The 5,016-nt window shown below is 45.3% G+C and overlaps 3 long non-coding RNA genes across 3 annotated transcripts; all 3 read left to right on the top strand.

The window, feature by feature from the left end:
- Nucleotides 1-639: 639 nt before the first annotated feature.
- Nucleotides 640-1,635, top strand: LOC143741519 (uncharacterized). The gene is made up of 3 exons (XR_013205102.1): nucleotides 640-925; nucleotides 1,059-1,177; nucleotides 1,252-1,635. It is a non-coding gene; the product is annotated as an uncharacterized LOC143741519 (long non-coding RNA).
- Nucleotides 1,636-2,853: 1,218 nt separating this feature from the next.
- Nucleotides 2,854-3,395, top strand: LOC143741518 (uncharacterized). Its single transcript, XR_013205101.1, has 3 exons — nucleotides 2,854-3,085; nucleotides 3,158-3,212; nucleotides 3,328-3,395. It is a non-coding gene; the product is annotated as an uncharacterized LOC143741518 (long non-coding RNA).
- A 471-nt stretch (nucleotides 3,396-3,866) lies between these two features.
- On the top strand, nucleotides 3,867-4,399 carry LOC143741517 (uncharacterized). Its single transcript, XR_013205100.1, has 3 exons — nucleotides 3,867-3,998; nucleotides 4,087-4,160; nucleotides 4,265-4,399. It is a non-coding gene; the product is annotated as an uncharacterized LOC143741517 (long non-coding RNA).
- The last annotated feature ends 617 nt before the right edge of the window (nucleotides 4,400-5,016 follow it).

The following is a 5,016-nucleotide window of genomic DNA, read 5'->3' as shown; positions in this document are numbered from 1 at the left end:
ATGGCCGGGCAATCAAACGAGGAAGAATAATTATAAAAGAACAGCTGTCTGGTAAGAATTATACAAATACTTCACAGCAATATAAAATATTCTTTCCTTATGTGGCCTAGCTACATATTCCCCCCCCCCCCCCAGCCAGCGGCATCGGAGGAGAGCGTCCATAATAGCGCTTCAGGTTTACCACATTCAATATATCGACTCTAGGTGGGTTGCCCCAGCACACAGTGTAATTTATTGGCCCTGTTTTACTTTTAATTTCAGCTGGACCCTCCCACTTGGGCGCTAGCTTGGCAGAGAATTTGTTTGCTGAATTAGAGAGAGGATGAGTTTTAATCCAAACCAGGTCACCCGTATGAAACTGCGCATTTTTTCTACGGTAATTATAATACCTAGCTTGTTTGGCTTGGCTCATCCTCATTCTATTCCTCACTTCTTCCATCATGATGTTTTGTCGTTCTACCAGGGAATATGCAGCTTGATCAGGTGAAGGCGGTCGGTGGATAAGACGTTCCAGTGGTCCTAGAATTTGTCTACCCAGCATGAGCACAGTTGGTGTTTTTCCGGTGGTTTCTTGCTGGGCAGTGTTAATGGCATAGCGGAATTCTGGTAGCCACTGGTCCCAGGTCTGATGATGTTGACCCACGTATGCAGCAATCATAGTTTTTACTGTCCGGTTGATTCTTTCTGTTAGGTTTGACTGTGGGTGATAACTCGTTGTGAGTTTCTGAACACAACCCCATGTTTTGCACAGATCGCTCAGAAGACTGGACGTAAATTGGGGACCCCTATCGGACACCAGGTATTTGGGTACCCCCCATCGTGTAAAGATCTCCTCTCGTAGAATTTTCACTACTTTCTGGGTCTTGCTGTCTCTCAGAGGGAACATTTCCACCCACTTCGTGAAATAATCAACAATGACAAGGAGGTATGTGTTCTGTCGTTTACTGGCGGGGAAGGGTCCCATTAGATCCACCCCCAACGTGTGTCCAGGTTCAGTGATCTGTGTACTCTGCATCAATCCAGAAGGTTTTGTATTGCTAGGTTTGTATTTCTGACAGATCTCACAGCTTTTGACGTATTGGCACACGTCCTTCCTAACGGACGGCCACCATGCCACGTCTAAGATTTTCAGCAGAGACTTTAACTGTCCGAGATGACCTCCAAGCGGATTATCATGGTAGTAGTGCATGAAGTCAGCGGTTAATGATAATGGTACTACCAACTGATACTTCTCTCCTTTATCCTTCATAGGAACTTTGCGGTACCACACCCCTTGGAGGTTTTCAAAGGTGATGGCTTGATCCTTGACTGATCGAGGGGGAATGTTAGATTGCAGGTCAGTGATGGTATTGTCCAATTGTTGAGCTTTAGTAATCTCCTCCAGAGAGTGCGGTAATGTAGACGCATGGTGTGATATGGATAGACAAGGGGCAACATCAGCATCAGGCGTACCCTGGACCCGGGATAAAGCGTCAGGTCCCATGTTGAGGCACCCTTTTCTGTGATGGACCTGGAAGTTGAACTGTTGCAGGCGGAGTGTCCAGCGAGTTAGGCGTGAGGAGGTTTTAGGGCAGTTGAATGCCCAGGCTAGGGCCGCATGGTCAGTGAAGACGTTGAAGGCTCTTCCCTCCAAGTAATGTCTCCACTTTTCAACAGCCCAAACCACTGCTAGACATTCCTTTTCTGAAGTGCTGTAATTCTTCTCTGCTCCAGTTAAGGTCCGTGATGCATATGCCACCACCTTTTCTCCCTCCTCTGACTGTTGAGTGAGGATGGCGCCCAGTCCTACCTCACTAGCATCCGTGTGAACTTGGAAGTCTTTGGAGGTGTCGGGTTGTATTAACACCGGTGAGTTTTGTAAAGCTAGCTTCAGTGCATCCATACTTGCTTGACATTCTGTGGTCCACTCCCACTTGACTCCTTTCTTTTTCAAGTTGTTCAATGGTGCAGAAATGTCCGCGAAGTGTGCTATAAATTTATGATACCACCCCGCCAATCCTAGAAATCTTTGCAAGGCTTTGAGATCGTGCGGGATTGGGAACTCTGCAACAGCGCTGGTCTTCTCTCGGTCAATCTCCACTCCCCTCTCAGAGACTATATGGCCGAGGAATTTGAGCTGTCGCTTGAAGAAGTGGCTTTTCTTCATGTTCAACGTCAGGTTGGCTTGGGTAAGTCTATGTAGAACCATGTTGAGATGTTGAACGTGTTGATCTAGTGACTTTGAATAGATGATGATGTCGTCAATATAAACAAAACAAATCTTCCCCCTCAAATCAGACAAAACTCTCTCCATCAGACGCTGGAAGGTAGCAGCGGCATTTCTGAGCCCAAAAGGCATTGACTTGAATTGAAATAGCCCCTTGGTGGAGATAAAAGCAGTTTTTTCCTTACTCTGGTCCTCCATCTCCACCTGCCAGTATCCAGACTTCAGGTCCAAGGAACTAAACCAAGAGGCTCCTTCCAAGGATTCAAGGATGTCGTGAATTAACGGCATTGGATAAGCGTCAGCCACTGTCTTGCTGTTCAGCCTCCTATAATCCACGCAGAACCTGTGAGAGCCATCAGGTTTGGGGACAAGCACCACAGGTGAAGACCACGGCGAGAAAGAAGGTTCAATGATATTGTCTCGCAACATCTGATCTACTTGTTCCTCTATAATCTGCTTCTTAAGAGGAGAAACTCTGTATGCCCGGGATTTTAGGGGTATGTCATCAGATAATGTGATTTTGTGTCGTACTATTGAGGTTTTACCCAGGTTGTTGGAGGTGGTGCGTGGCCAGGCGGAGCTCAATTTCAACAACTCCTCCTGATTGTCAGAGTCCCACGTAGTGCTCTCGGGGGAAATGGACAAGAGTTCTGGAAGTCTACCAGTGGATGGTAGGGCATAGTATAAATTCAGCTTTGCAGCCCTATGAGGAAGATCTTGACCAGCCGGGATCACAGGACCTGTTGGAATCTGCGATGGCAAGAAAGGGTAATAGTTGTTTCCTTTTTCAGATCTTAACCCATATCGGCCTCTTCCCACTTCTAGGACCGCTCCAGTGTCCCTCAGGAAATCCAGACCAGCAATAAGAGGAAATGCGAGGTGAGTGTCTTTTAGGATATAAGTATCCAAACTGCAATCTTGGTCATGCCATTGAATCTTAATCCTTTGCAGATCTCTGGACTGGTGAATCGTGCCGTCCGCCATTATGAACCTCTGTGGACTGGAGGTAACAACTGAGGGAATCTCACCTTTCAACTGTTTCCACAGGCTTTCTTGCATTAAAGTGTAAGTGCTACCTGTGTCTAATACAGCCTTCACTTCTTTGCCATTCACCCTTACAGGCACCATCAGGAGAGAGGACATGGGATGGGGTTGTGCTAGTGTTACTCCAGCCAGGTTTTTTGGAAAGGTACGTTCAGCAGATTTTTTGTTGGTCTTTTCTTTGCTGCTCTGAGTACTGACTTTTTGCCAGTAGTCTTTGGCTCCCATGTGATCCTTTTCCACCATAGATCCAACCTTCACCAGCTGCTCAACCGAGTTGACGGTTCCCCTCATACATCCCGCAACCCTGGGGTTGATGTTGTTAAGTATTCGATTTACTAAGTCCTCCTCAGATATCTCTGGCTTCCATTTCAGACATAGGGCCCGGTAGTCATATGCAAAGTCCCTCAGGCGCTGTTGTGGCTGCTGAACCATTGTCCTCAGCTTTTCCTCCACTTCTGAGAGGTAATCATCTGAAAGAAAAGCAGCCATAAATGCCTTTTTGAAGGATTTCCAATCCATTACCTTGACCTTCTCCGCTTTCCACCAGCTCAGAGCAGGTCCCTTCAGCACCGTGCTCAACGTTCCTAGGAGTTCAGTACTGGGAAGGGGCCGGATCTCCAGGAAGTTCTCACATTGTTCGATAAAGTTGAGCACCTCCGCCGTATCACAGGAGTCACCAAAAGAGGGGAATTCGATGCGGATAGGAGGTCGGGCACAGAATGAGGATGAACCTGCCACTACTGAGGAGGTAAGCACATTAGAGTGTCTATCATACATCGGATGTTGAACGTCATAAGTATCATTGAGGGGTTTATGAGTGGTAATTTTCTCTCTAGATACTAGAGTTGGGGTAAGTGGTTGAGGGACAGTGGAAAATCGGGAGGAATCTGGAGAATAGGCCTGTAATCTGGTGAGTGTGGGGGTACTAGTGAGCCTCATTTTTCTCATTTGACTTTCCCATTTCGCATCTCTCCTCAGAAAACAATTTGTCACAGCCTTTTCTAATTTTTCCAGCGCATCTGCAAAATAATCCTCCAACCTTGCCAAGCTAGTATCTACAGCCTGTCTGAAACTGGTTTCCCGATTCAATGTACTGTCCATTGACTGTTTGAAATCTTGTTCTAAAGTATGTACTTTGTTATCAAGGGCCAATAAATCAACTTTACATTGAGTCAGTTCTGATTGCAATGATTGTACCCTCTCAACATTTTGTGTACAACTCTCATCATCATCATCATCATCAGATTGTTCAGCATCAGAAATGTACAATGAACTAAGCATTGAAGTTATTTCAGCAGTAGGATTACGTCTAGTCACAAAAGACCTGGGAATCTCTTGAACATTTGTTACTTCCATATCATTCTGGCCATCTTCAAAAGTAACTAGGTCATCAGCAGTATTAACAACTTCTGTCACTGTATCAGTATTCCTTACATCCATCTTAAAAAAAAAACACACAAAGAACAATAATAAAGGGTCCCCGTACGGGCCACCAATATGTAACACTCAGCTTAATTAAGGCAGGATACACAAAAAAAACTACGGTTTATACCCTCTATATGATTTTCTTTGAATAGAAATGTTCTATTTGTTCACAACATAAACACAACAAACAAGATGGAATAATACCTTAAAGTGTATTCAATAGAAGCACCAAAAATAAATATATACAGAATAGGCAATAAGTCCGGTGAGTGTGTGTGTATGTTCCAGTTCAGTGTAAGTGTGTGCGTTGAATCGGCCTCACCGGTAAGCCTTTCAAAGTC

This window comes from Siphateles boraxobius, unplaced genomic scaffold (genome assembly GCF_051911475.1).
Source record: "Siphateles boraxobius isolate OS27281-9 unplaced genomic scaffold, OSU_SipBor_1 19, whole genome shotgun sequence".
Classification (NCBI taxonomy): Eukaryota; Metazoa; Chordata; class Actinopteri; order Cypriniformes; family Leuciscidae; genus Siphateles; species Siphateles boraxobius.
This window is presented reverse-complemented; position numbering and strand designations above follow the sequence as displayed.